Source organism: Lasioglossum baleicum, chromosome 1 (genome assembly GCF_051020765.1).
Source record: "Lasioglossum baleicum chromosome 1, iyLasBale1, whole genome shotgun sequence".
NCBI classification, from domain to species: Eukaryota; Metazoa; Arthropoda; class Insecta; order Hymenoptera; family Halictidae; genus Lasioglossum; species Lasioglossum baleicum.
Genome location: NC_134929.1, coordinates 5608486 through 5622749, shown reverse-complemented (window position 1 = coordinate 5622749; position 14264 = coordinate 5608486). Strand labels below are relative to the sequence as shown.

General features: G+C 35.1%; 1 long non-coding RNA gene across 2 annotated transcripts; it reads right to left on the bottom strand.

Annotated features, from left to right (window-relative positions):
- Nucleotides 1–5704: 5704 nt before the first annotated feature.
- Nucleotides 5705–13640, bottom strand: LOC143209206 (uncharacterized). 2 transcript variants are annotated; one of them, XR_013009063.1, is made up of 3 exons: nucleotides 10794–13640; nucleotides 7457–10707; nucleotides 5705–7383 (listed from the first exon to the last, which is right to left on the bottom strand). It is a non-coding gene; the product is annotated as an uncharacterized LOC143209206 (long non-coding RNA). The 2 variants fall into 2 exon arrangements; XR_013009067.1 differs by having other exon boundaries at nucleotides 5705–8639; nucleotides 8739–10707.
- Nucleotides 13641–14264: the final 624 nt, after the last annotated feature.

Genomic DNA, 14264 nt, shown 5'->3' with positions numbered 1-14264 from the left:
GAAAGTCCTTCTGACAGTCATTATTTTAGTCAAAAAAGAACCTATTCCCAAAATTTCATTCAATTCTGAGCACGGACGTAAACGGAAACTTCGCCCAATTAACAATTTATAGTTTATTGTTATGTACATACCATTACTTGTTCTCGAACTTTGTGTGAATTAATTAATTAATTCTTTGTTGGGTATCATATTTATGATATCGCGGAATGCTTTGTCATCCATTAAAGAAAAAGGTCTGCCGTGAATTGTTATTAATCTTATACAAGCATTCATTACATCCAATTTTACTCTCTTGTTCTTGTTATCATGTTTACTACTTGTAGCTTCTTCACAACATCTTTTTCGTACCTCTTTTTCCATCATAACGATGGTAAAGCTATTAGGGTGATAGTTTTCCAAGTGCCTTAATAAATTTGTGGAGTGGTTCTAAAATATTAAATTTACAAAATTAAGGAAATGTCAGAGCTTTAAAATTTTTTTTTAAACAAATATAAAAATTGAAATATATTGTCTACATACTGAAATTTCTGCAGAACAGTTTTCAATGGTGCACTGCATTTTCTCTATGTTATTGTTATTATTTTTGAAATATTTACGTACAATATCGCATTGTTTTCTGCCCATTATGTTATAGTTTAACACTTAAGTAATTAATAATTTTGTGCGATAGCAAACTCGCGACTTGATTGCATAGAAAAATCGAGGCTGTGATGACCGGTGCGCTCGACGGCAAATTAATGTCGTGAGGGCTAGTTTTAGACGATGGTGATGGTGACGTTGAAAATAACACTTGCACTTTGTAACTAACTAATATATATATATATTAAAAATAGATGGTGTGTGTATAAAACGAAAATTGCCACTTGCCACTACGAAAGTTGCTGAGCTTCTCTCTAGGCTCTAGGTTTTCGCTTGCAGAGTGGTGAGTCTTGTGTCCAAGAGGATGTGTTTTGTTTTACCAGAAATCATTCTGATTGGTATCCCCGCAAAAGCGTCACCGATGACGTCGAGTCAACAGTCGCGTCGGCAATCGACAATAAGGTGCCGGTCTCTTTGCCACCGATTACAAAGCATCGGCCGACTCTTAGAAGTCGCTGTGCCTAAAGCATCGGCTGAGCAACAAAGTATTAGAACCGATATGAAAACCGATATAGGACCGAAAAAATATCGGTCTTAGACCGTTATGCTAGGACTAGGGGTGCGCGGGTTCCCGCATATACGGGTTCGGGTCGAGCCGGAGAAAGTCGAGCGAGCTCGAGCGAGTACTCGAGACATCTGAATGTTCGAGTAACTTGATCGCATCGGGTAGCTTAATCGCATTGGGTAGCTTGATCGCATCGGGTAGCTTGATCGCATCGGGTAGCTTGATCGCGTCGGATGCTTGATCGTCACGGATAGCCGGAGATATTCGGATTACATTATTACATAGATTAGCCAAACTCGGACGCGATCTTTTTATACTCGTGATTAAACATACGATTCGTAATTCGCACTAATGCGGTCCTGAATTATGTACTCGGTTTTATAAGATGAAATATACAATATATATATATACATATACATTTCGGTTGTTGATTTCGGTTTCGGCTATGATTCTGATGATTTCGATGATTTTTTATAATGTTATATAAATCAACATTTTGAACAAATAATTACAAAAATTTGTATTATTATGTATTATTAAACTATTATCTATTATTATTCTTTATTTGAACAATTTTTTAAATAAATAATCTTTTATAATATTTACAATTTTATTTATATACTCATTATTTAAATACGTATTTATTATTTAAACAATTATTTAAATAAATTTTTATGCTGCAAAATATAATGTATATAAATCCGTTTGTATACTTATTATTTATATAGCTATTTATTATTATTTATTTAAACAATTTTTAAATAAATAAATTTTTATAATGTATAGAAACTTGTTTATTTTACATTATTTGAATTATTGTTTCAATAAGAATTTATTGTCAAAACGATTATTTAAATAAATAAATATCTGTAACGACCAAAAAACATAATATATATACAGTAATATACACGCCTTGAATAATACAATATTACATGTTCTTCAGCCCGGCAGAATACGGAATGACAGAACCGAATCATAACCGAATCCGGAAGCGAAATCTATAATACATACAACTGAAAAATAACAGTTATAGAACCGAAATAATATCGGTTCTTAAGAACCGTAAGCGTAACCGATATAAGCCGTATTACACATATAGAGAATTAAGTGGGTAGTAAGTAGTAACAAAATATAAAAGCATATTTATGTTTTCTTAATCCATTTATTTTAAATTATTATGAAGGAAACATAGTTGCTCCACATTGTCCGGACATAATCTTGCTCTCGTGTTTGTAACTATATTTCCGGATGTACTAAATAACCGTTCACTGGTTACTTGTGTCGCAGGTATGGCTAGAAAACGTCTCGCCACTGTGGATAATAGTGGAAATCTTGAACGATTCGATTTCCACCAGTGCATAATATTAATATCCGTGGAAACAACGCTTTCGGACAAATACATCGCTATTTCCCTATCTTTTCTGCTATGAAATGTTTCCGCGTGTCTTTCTGTGTTTCCTAATGTATTTTTGATGAAATTTAATAATTTTGATTTTCTTTCACCTAATCAAGAATTTATAATATATACAGATGCATTATACGATTGATAAAATTAATAAGGAAATATTATAGTTATTATCTTTCTATTACCACTCGTACTTGATTCTTGGTCTTTATCGCTTGTCGGTTCTGTATTTATACTATTTATAGAAATTTCCTCATTCAGTTTCCTATACATTATTTGTTTTTGTTCACATGAGAACATCTGATCCTTGTATCTGAGGTCCAACACCGTAGCACAAATATATAGTGGATCTTGCTCTATTGGTTGAAAACGTTCCTATAAGTGAGATATCGTATTTTATTAGAATATTTGACTTTTTTCTGTAAAACTTGTTTTATTTCGGTAGATAAACTATTGAAACTACCTTTAACGCGTTCCTGACTTTATTGGAAATATCAACAATTAAAGAATTTTCTTCCGTTTGTACTTGCAGCACATTCATTAACGCATAGTACATTGGAAAGTATTGCGAAATCGTCGGATATCTTTCCCCGCTCATAATTTCCGTTGCGTCTTTTAAAGGTTCCAGAATTGAATTTACACATTTTAAAAAGTTCCACTCGTCTGTCGAAAGGTTGTCTGGTGTATTTTCTTCACACAACATTACATTTAATGCTGTGTGCAAAGCAATAAATCTGTCGAACATAAAATATGTCGAATTCCATCTGGTATCTACTTCTTGTACTAGGTTTAGGGGAGTTACATCTGGATTTATAGACTTCTGCAAATTTATAAATTTTTCTCTGCTGGTGGTCGACTTGGAAAAAAAAGTGACTATAGATCTACATTTCTGTCTTAATGCTTCATATTGCGGAAAATTTTTAAGTGAGCATTTAATGGCTAACTGCAAACAATGGCCGAAGCATGAAATTCTAGTCCAATTATTATAGGTGTTGATAGCTTTTGCTATATTGCGACCATTGTCAGTCGTGAAGAAAACTGGTTTTCCTAAATCTATGTCCCAGGAGTTAAAACACTGTATTATCGCGCTTTGAAGATATTTATGTGTATGTTTCTGCGGTACATGTTTTAAATCCAACATGTGATGATTTAATTCAAACTCTTTTGTTACATAATGGACAGTTAAAGAAATATAACTCTGGACTGCTCTTGATGTCCATCCGTCCGTCGTAAATGCAAATACACTATCTTCATTTAATGCTAATATTAAAAAAAGTAAATAATATTAATATTAAAAAAAAAATAATGCTAATATTAAAAAAAATAATGTTAATATTAAAAAATAATATAAAATGTATATAATCAAATTTTAATAGTAAAGTATTCAGAAAAAAATGTTATAAGGAAAAATATATGTATATTTGTATATAATTCATACCTTCAGATATTTTATTTTTAATTTGCTCTTTTACGTCTTTGTACATGGCTGGAATTATTGTGCGAGCAATAGTACTTCTGGACGGAATTTTGTACCGTGGATCAGTGATATGCACCAATTCTCGAAATGCCACATCATTGACAAGGCTGTAAGGTTGTAAATCCAATGTCATCATACGTGCAATTACGTTTTTTATTTGTTTTGCACGAACTGAATTGTTGTCCAAATAGACAGTATTGGTATCTTTACTAGACCCTGCTCCATTTGGTAATGGTAAATTGATTGCAGCACTATGCATAGATTTCAAATGACGAAGAAGAGAACTTGTGCTGCAATGCTTTGTTTTGAAACATTTTTGACACACCTTACATTGTGCACTTTCAGCATTTATTTTTTCAAAGTATTGCCAAACATTACTTTTAAATCGCTTTGCCCGCACAACACTTGCATCTGTGTTACTCAATGCCGTTACACAATTCTCACTGTCAGACATGATTTAAACTTATTAGTTATATACTATATAAATATATAAACTATATATTGTAGTAAGAGAATAAATGCTCGAGGAAGGATAATAAAAATATTTATTTAGACCTTTCAATTGGCTGTTCCGCAAAAGACTGTGGACTCTCCGTACGGCGTTGCCCACGAAGCCTCGGCCGATTGTCTTTTGTCTTTTATACAACCATTTGTTTGACGTGCTGCTCATTTATTTAACATACATTCACTTGTATAACGGTAATTCACACACACTCACACATGCTTTCCCGTTAAACAAGTGAATGTCTGTTAAATAAATGAGCAGCACGTGAGTAAAAGGACGATCATGTCCATTAATTAGTGTGGTAATAGAAAGATAATAACTATAATATTTCCTTATTAATTTTATCAATCGTATAATGCATCTGTATATATTATAAATTCTTGATTAGGTGAAAGAAAATCAAAATTATTAAATTTCATCAAAAATACATTAGGAAACACAGAAAGACACGCGGAAACATTTCATAGCAGAAAAGATAGGGAAATAGCGATGTATTTGTCCGAAAGCGTTGTTTCCACGGATATTAATATTATGCACTGGTGGAAATCGAATCGTTCAAGATTTCCACTATTATCCACAGTGGCGAGACGTTTTCTAGCCATACCTGCGACACAAGTAACCAGTGAACGGTTATTTAGTACATCCGGAAATATAGTTACAAACACGAGAGCAAGATTATGTCCGGACAATGTGGAGCAACTATGTTTCCTTCATAATAATTTAAAATAAATGGATTAAGAAAACATAAATATGCTTTTATATTTTGTTACTACTTACTACCCACTTAATTCTCTATATGTGTAATACGGCTTATATCGGTTACGCTTACGGTTCTTAAGAACCGATATTATTTCGGTTCTATAACTGTTATTTTTCAGTTGTATGTATTATAGATTTCGCTTCCGGATTCGGTTATGATTCGGTTCTGTCATTCCGTATTCTGCCGGGCTGAAGAACATGTAATATTGTATTATTCAAGGCGTGTATATTACTGTATATATATTATGTTTTTTGGTCGTTACAGATATTTATTTATTTAAATAATCGTTTTGACAATAAATTCTTATTGAAACAATAATTCAAATAATGTAAAATAAACAAGTTCCTATACATTATAAAAATTTATTTATTTAAAAATTGTTTAAATAAATAATAATAAATAGCTATATAAATAATAAGTATACAAACGGATTTGTATACATTATATTTTGCAGCATAAAAATTTATTTAAATAATTGTTTAAATAATAAATACGTATTTAAATAATGAGTATATAAATAAAATTGTAAATATTATAAAAGATTATTTATTTAAAAAATTGTTCAAATAAAGAATAATAATAGATAATAGTTTAATAATACATAATAATACAAATTTTTGTAATTATTTGTTCAAAATGTTGATTTATATAACATTATAAAAAATCATCGAAATCATCAGAATCATAGCCGAAACCGAAATCAACAACCGAAATGTATATGTATATATATATATTGTATATTTCATCTTATAAAACCGAGTACATAATTCAGGACCGCATTAGTGCGAATTACGAATCGTATGTTTAATCACGAGTATAAAAAGATCGCGTCCGAGTTTGGCTAATCTATGTAATAATTTAATCCGAATATCTCCGGCTATCCGTGACGATCAAGCATCCGACGCGATCAAGTACTCGACGCGATCAAGCTACCCGATGCGATCAAGCTACCCGATGCGATCAAGCTACCCGATGCGATCAAGCTACCCGATGCGATCAAGCTACTCGATGCGATCAAGCTACTCGAACATTCAGATGTCTCGAGTACTCGCTCGAGCTCGCTCGACTTTCTCCGGCTCGACTCGACTGTCGGGTTCCCGTAAATTTCGGGAACCCGCGCACCCCTAGCTAGGACCGATATCCATGTACGAAGGACCGTAATCGAAACCGATATCAACCAAAATTTCGGGCCTTCATAACAGTTATTCAGAATATCGGTCCTTCATAACTATTTCGATCAAGCCCGAAATGAAACAGTTTCAAACAGTTATTTCCGGACCCGTTTCAAGCCCTGGATCCTGCGCGTGGTTCCACTCTGTGTTGGGGCAATATTAGGTTGCACAGCTTTCTTTATCGCCCAGCCGACGGAAAATTACAAAAATGCATAATTACAAAATACAAAAAAAAAGCCGTATAACTTTTTGTACTCTTCCTGATACATATTTGACAGTGCTCGACTTTCGACCACTTTACAAATGAATAGCAAGAAGAGCTAAATTTCTAGCCGACCCGTTTCCGGACCCCTAATCTTCTATATTATACTGTAGTGGCCTCTACAAAGAGAACACTGTGATTTTCTTTGACCAATAGTTGACGTGATCCTCCTCGTTCAAAGCCTGTGTGGCGTCCACGCCCATGCCCGGGATTTGGCAGCTGTAAGTTGCTCGCCTTGAACCATGAAATTCCCAATCAAAAGCATTGAACATTTTTTCCGTTTCGAAACTGCATAAAACGGCACCAGTTCTGTAATCCTAGTTTCGCATCCAGAAAAAAACTGCTCGGATCTACGTCATGAGCTATCATGGACCACACCGGCGCGGCGGGCCAAACTTTATTTATACTTTGAGCAATACGATCGTTCATCGTTGTGGCAGGGCTGTGCAGCATGAACTTACCCGAACTAAATTCGAAGATAACTGTTTCCTTATGTCGATCGTATATTGTTGTTATAAACGATATTTTTAGTGATTTCGGCGCACTGGTTCGATCAAGTATTAAAAATAAACACTATTTGAAAATTTTCACAAAATCCCTATTTCAACGTTTCGATCTTCTTTTAGATCATTTTCAAGAAATCTTCAAAGAATTGCGTCTGTAAAGTAATAATTGATGCAAAATTTTAAATTTTATGTGGATTTAAACTACGTGGAATAAATGCTACTTACTTGCTTAGTGCAATATTATATAAAGTAATATTTCATAGTCTGAATTTTAATGAAACACGTGTTGATGCTATGGCAATGTACTTGGTAATGATGTACCAATGTACCGTGACGACATATAGAACCGAAACTAACCTCATATCGATCGTTCAGTTGTTGACCGATATTTGGCGCTAAATTCAAAAGCAAACACAGTCAATATAGTAGTCCTCTTTTTACTGCTCTCTTACCATCATAAAATATGGTATTTGTTAATTAACATTCAATTTAATTATATTATACACACCATTTGTGTGTATGTGTCGATTGAAGCAAAATTATGAAGCTGTATAAGGAATTGTTTAGAAAAATTCATCATATAGCATTACTGGTTCAATAATGTTGCGTAATATTCATGTATCTTCGGTGTTTCATACCTAAGATTTACGCTACGATGTTTAATCATATGAATTGTTTCTAGTAATATCCTTTGATGCAGATTTGCTTCTCGGTTAATTACTTTTGCATTCTCAAAGTTGAAAGGATGGTCAAATTCAATTGAATGCCTCGTCATTGCAGTGTGATGCGTTGGACTGAGAAAAATATTGTGCTTGTGTTCTCTGATTCGCGCTTCTAAATGTCTAGACGTTTGTCCAATACATATAGACTTGATTGCATCGCTTGCATGGTATAAAGTATAAAGTAAACTATATTATGGCCTTTTTTTTAAGGTAACTTATCTATAACCGTGGGGAACCAATCTTTTAGACATTGTGGAATTTTGTAGATAGTGTGGATTCCCACTTTTCTGAATATACGTCTTATATCGTTTGAAATACCATCGACAAAAGGAACAATTACGGAATTTTTCCAGTTTATCGGTCCTGTCTTTTGAAATCTTACCTCCTTACGTTTTTCAACGAGCATAGGATGATAAATTTCAAAAGTACGTTCTTTAATAATGGTGGATATAAGATTAGCTGGATAGCCGTTTTTTTGTAGCGTGTTCTTAATTAACAATAAGTTGTTACTGTAAATGTTGTTTGAAATATCGATCGCAAGGTAGTGAAATGTATAATATTCAGATGTTCTCGGCGCAACGGTTCGATCAGTTTATAGGAAAAAAGCAAAATTTGCACGTTAGTTTGGAACTTTCAACGTTTCGATCTTAATTCAGATCATTTTCAAGAAAGTAGAAAAACTGCGTCTGAAAAATATATTATCACAATGTAAAAACCAGAAACTTTAAAATATCTGCGTAACCAGAATGTAAAAATGTAACAAGATACTGCAATAATTTACTTACATTGCTTTATACTGGATACTGGATCATAGACCATCGAAGTCATTAGACACAGAACGCAAACAGGTCGATCGATCAAAACAAAAGTCAATCGTCGACCGATATTTGGCGGTTATTTCAAACCGTGAAAAACGTCAAGAACCCAAACTTACAACATATTCGTGACCATATGATGAACAACTTTTATTAAATATCTGATAAAGATGTAATTTATATAACTTGTAATAGGAAAATAGTTGTTATTAGGAAGTGATTCATCATAACACACTACTGATTCAGTAGTGTTGCGTAATATTCTTGAATCGTAGGAGTTTCATACCTAAGATTCACGCTATGATGTTTAATCATATGAATCGTTTCCAGCAAAATCCTATTGTTCAAATTACTTTCTTTCTCAATTGCCTTAACGTTTTCAAAGTCAAAGGCGTGGTCATGCTCAATAGAGTGTTTAGTTAGTGCCGTATGTTGTGTTGGGTTCAAAAAAATGTTACGTTTATGTTCTTTTATTCTTGTCTCTGATAACCTAGATGTCTGTCCTATGTAAACCTGACTACATCCCTTACATGGAATTAAATATACCACATTGCAGTTTTTACAAAGTGGTAGTTTATCTTTAATTGGTGGAAAAAACGTTTTAATATATTGAGGTATCTTGTATATTGTATGCATTCCTATTTTTCTAAAAATCCTCCTTATGTCTTCAGATATGTTCTCAACATAAGGGACGACAACGGTATTTTTCCAGTTTTTTGGACCCGCATTTTTGAATTTTTCCTCTTTTCTTTTATCGACGAGAAGAGGGTGATAAATATCAAAAATGCGTTCCTTGATTATACGAGAAGTAAATTCAACCGGGTAACCGTTCCGCCTTAATACATCTTTAATAATTTTTAAATTGTCAGATCTAAATTCTGGATTAGCTAATAGGATAGCACGATCAATCAAACCTTTTACCAGACCAATTTTATGTTGCAAGGGATGGTGAGAATGAAAGTTGACGTATCTCTCCGACCAACTAGCTTTGTGAAACCAGTTCGTTTTGAGTTTGTTACCGTCTCTCAACACGCTAACATCAAGGAAGTTCAGACATGAATCGTTCTCAATTTCGTGAGTGAATTGAATTCTATCATGAAAACTGTTAAACGTGTCCAACACAGTTTGCAATTGTTGTGGTTTTAAACATGTAATAACGTCATCGATATATCTCTTATAAAAAACTAATTCAAATGGTAATTTTGAAATAGAAGCCTGTTCTAATTTTTCCTTCACAAGATTTGCAATTACAGGAGAAATGGGCGATCCCATAGCAATACCAAACACTTGTTTGTAATATGTACCATTAAACATAAATACATTTGCCTCAAGAACAAATTTAACCGCATGAATGAATTCCTCACGTTTAATGGTGGTATGTTCTTTGAGTTCATCCCACCTGCTATCTAAAACTTCTAAGTTGTTACCTCTGAATTCTGGATTTGATAATAAGATTGCACGCGGTCAATAAGTACTTTAATCAAATTTGCAAATAGTGTTTATTTTTAATACTTGATCGAACCAGTGCGCCGAAATCACTAAAAATAAATTCTGAGATAGTCACATGACTAATGCGAATGTGTATATTGAAAAACAAGTCAGGTAAAGGAGATCCATGTACGGTGGTCGATATCATAGGCACTCTAATGGCCTTCTTCTATATTATACACACATAGAAGCTTATTTTATTTCACCCTTTGTTGCGTAGAAAATGCACAGGTATTACATAAAAAATCACGAAATTTTCCATATTTACTTTCATTTTGTTTTACACTTCGTGATTTTTATATATTCTCGTGGGCATAAGCCACCATTATCTCATAATTTCTGGGTGAGGCAACCTCGTCAGTCTCAAAATGACCGAAAATAAGATTCGTGCACTCGCCCTCCGCTCCTCTCAAAATGTTTCGCTTTCCGGTCAGCTGGTAGCTTCTCCAACCTATAACCATCAAAATATTTAAACAATCGCCGAACTCCGTATAATCGTCGACCTATAGTATACACGCGGTAGCTGATAATACGTACAACAGTGCTCGTGCACCCGAATCCAATCCTGGCTGTTTAATGAAAGCTGAAATCATAGGCTCCTCTTTACCAAGTGGGGAAACCAAAAGGCTCGCGGCATTCCCTTTCCTTACTGAGATTTTCCTTCTAATTAACGCAAGAATTTCGAGTATTCTCAATCCTTCTGCATCGACTGGTATTTCATGAAATAATGACTTTAGGTTGGGGGCAGGGGGCTTAAGCTGTAATGGAAATAGCTTGACCACTATTTTTCGGCCTCGGGACACCAGGGGCGGTGGTGTAGCTGCAGTCATTCTTTGCGATACATATACCAAAATTTTCGATGGTTTTATAAGATCGTCGGTGGGCCAATCGGCTAAAGAGTTGAACTACCAAGCGGTAGACCGAGGTTCGCATCCTGTTGGGGTAAACAGTTTTTTTCCAACCGTCTACCGCTTTTTATCTATACAGGGTGTTTACCTACAGGTGGGAGAAAATTTAAGGGGTGATTCTCGACGATAATATAAGACGAAAATGAAGAATAAAAAAATTGCGGTTTCGGCTTCGTTATTTAGTTATTAACAATTAAAAATCCGCCTAAAATGCTGCAACACTTCTAACAAAAGTATACGTTGCGTACGTCAGACAGGCTCCTTCTCCTCATTCCCCTCAGTAAACTTGTACTCTCTGTAAACTCGTAGTGCGTGTGTATGATATTGTAAATAGTGCTAGAGCGTTTATTCCAGTATATTAGGTACGGTGTTATGAACAATTATAGTGCAGGATAAGGATTTGTGGATATGTTTGAGAAGAATTTAAAAGTGAAAGGGCATTGACCCCTTCTACTCGATAATTCCATAGGGCGGATAATAGAAATGCCCTTGTGGATTTTAACGAGTAGGTAGGTTCAATGTCGTCCACCGATTTTTTAAACATTTTCACCTCGCTGGGGCCCCAAATGAGAACCAAGGTATGCATGCATTTGTCACTTGATACGAGACTGTCGCGCGCCTGTCTGACGTACGCAACGTATACTTTTGTTAGAAGTGTTGCAGCATTTTAGGCAAATTTTTAATTGTTAATAACTAAATAACGAAGCCGAAATCGCAATTTTTTTATTCTTCATTTTCGTATTATATTATCGTCGAGAATCACCCCTTAAATTTTCTCCCACCTGTAGGTAAACACCCTGTATATACTGTCATTAGTTCGGCCTCGGGACACTAGGAGCGCTAAAATACTAGGCCACAGTTTTAACACGGCAGCTTAAGGGGGAACCATACCCTCGATTTGTAACTAGAAAATAACTATTTATCAATGTTATAAACATCTGTGCAAAAAAAAAGTTTGGTAACATTGATAAACACGCAACTGCCTAATGAACACGAGATGGAGTTGCTTGCTATTTCCATATTCTATTCAGGTCGTCGCGAATGCCGTTACACAGGGCAGCTCGCACTAATATTAGTGCCACCGATGAGAATATCTAACTCATCTGTGTCAGTTTTACTATGATTCCACGATGACAGCAGTGCAGCACTGAAATGTTGCACAATATCGCAGCACTGATTAACAGTCTTCCTGATTAGGCGCCATCTCGTCTAAACGAACTGAACTAAAATTGGCTCTAGACTGGCTCTGCATCCGGGAGGACCTCTGTCTTCATGGGGAAATCTATGCTAATGTGAATGAAATCACGCGCCTCGACTTTTTGTCCTTATACGAGCATATTTTGAGCTGCACAAAGGTTCATTTGATAGAGGAAGGTTCATCACGAGTCGCTCTTCTCATCATATCAGTCAAAAAAGTCTCTTTGAGACAGAAAAATACATTGAAATCTGCGGTTATTTTTCTCGATTTTGTCTTTACTTTGGGCACTCACATTATTAGATATAAACATAATCTCGTTAAATCATGAGAAGAGCGACCTGTATTTAACCTTCCTCTACAGAATGAGTCCTCACCCAGCCCAAAATAAGATCAAATAAGGACAAAAAGTCGAGGCGCGCAAACCCATGTTTCGACCAAAAATCTAGTAAGATTCTAGTTATTTTCTAGTTACTTCAGTAGGGTATAGTTCCCCCTTAAGGGGGTAGTATAGGCTCTATTTGTAACTAGAAAATTACTAGAATTTTACTAGAAAAATGGCTCGAAACGTGGGTTTGTCCTTATTTGAGCAGATTTTGGGCTGGGTGAGGGCTCATTCGAAAGAGGAAGGTTAATCACACACGGGTCTGGTCATGATTTTAACGAGATTATGTTTATATCTAATAATATGAGTGTCCAAAGTAGAGTAAAAATCTAGGGAAAAAACCAGCAGATCTCAATGCATTTTTCTGTCTCTAATAGACTTTTTGACTTATATTATGACCAGACCCGTGTGTGATGAACCATCCTCTCTAGAATGAGCCCTCACCCAGCCCAAAATCTGCTCAAATAAGGACAAACAACCGATTCGCGCAAACCCACGTTTCGAACCATTTTTCTAGTAAAATTCTAGTAATTTTCTAGTTACAAATAGAGCCTATACTACCCCCTTAAGCCCCCTGGTTGGGGGCCTGTTGCAGTCTATCAACACCGTTTTCCTTAAGGGGCTAGTATATGCTCGATTTGTAACTAGAAAATTACTAGAATATTACTAGAAAAAGGGGTTGAAACATGGGTTTCGTACTGAACGTTGTTTGACCTTATTTAAGCAAATTGTGGGCTGGGTGAGGGCTCATTCGAAAGAGGAAGGTTAGACGCCGCGCGCTTTTCTCACGAGGTTAACGAGATTATGTTAATAACTAATAATATGAGGGCCCAAAGTAGAGAAAAAATCTAGGAAAAAAACCCGCAGATTTCAATGCATTTTCTGTCTCTAAAAGACTTTTTTGGCTTATGAGATGAGAAAAGCGCGCTGCGTTGAACCATCCTCTTTAGAATGAGCCCTCACCCATCTCAAAATATGCTCGTATAAGGTCAAACAACGTTTAGTTCCGAACCCATTTTTTCGACCCAAAATCTAGTAAGATTCTAGTAAATAGCAAATATCTAGCAAATAACTAGAATCTTACTAGAAAAAATGGGTTCGGAACTAAACGTTGTTTGACCTTATACGAGCATATTTTGAGCTGGGTGAGGGCTCATTCTAAAGAGGAAGGTTCAACGCAGCGCGCTTTTCTCATCTCATAAGCCAAAAAAGTCTTTTAGAGACAGAAAATGCATTGAAATCTGCGGGATTTTTTCCTAGATTTTTTCTCTACTTTGGGTCATCATATTATTAGATATATACCCCTATATACCCCTTAAGGGGGAACTATACCCTCGATTTGTAACTAGAAAATAACTATTTATCAATGTTGCCAACCTCTGTGCATAAAAAAAATTTGGTAACACTGATAAACACGCAACTGCTTAACGAACACGAGATGGCGTTGCTTGCTATTTCCATATTCTATTCAGCTCGGTCCTGAATCCTGCCTTCGTAAGAGGGCAGCACGGTCCCATTAA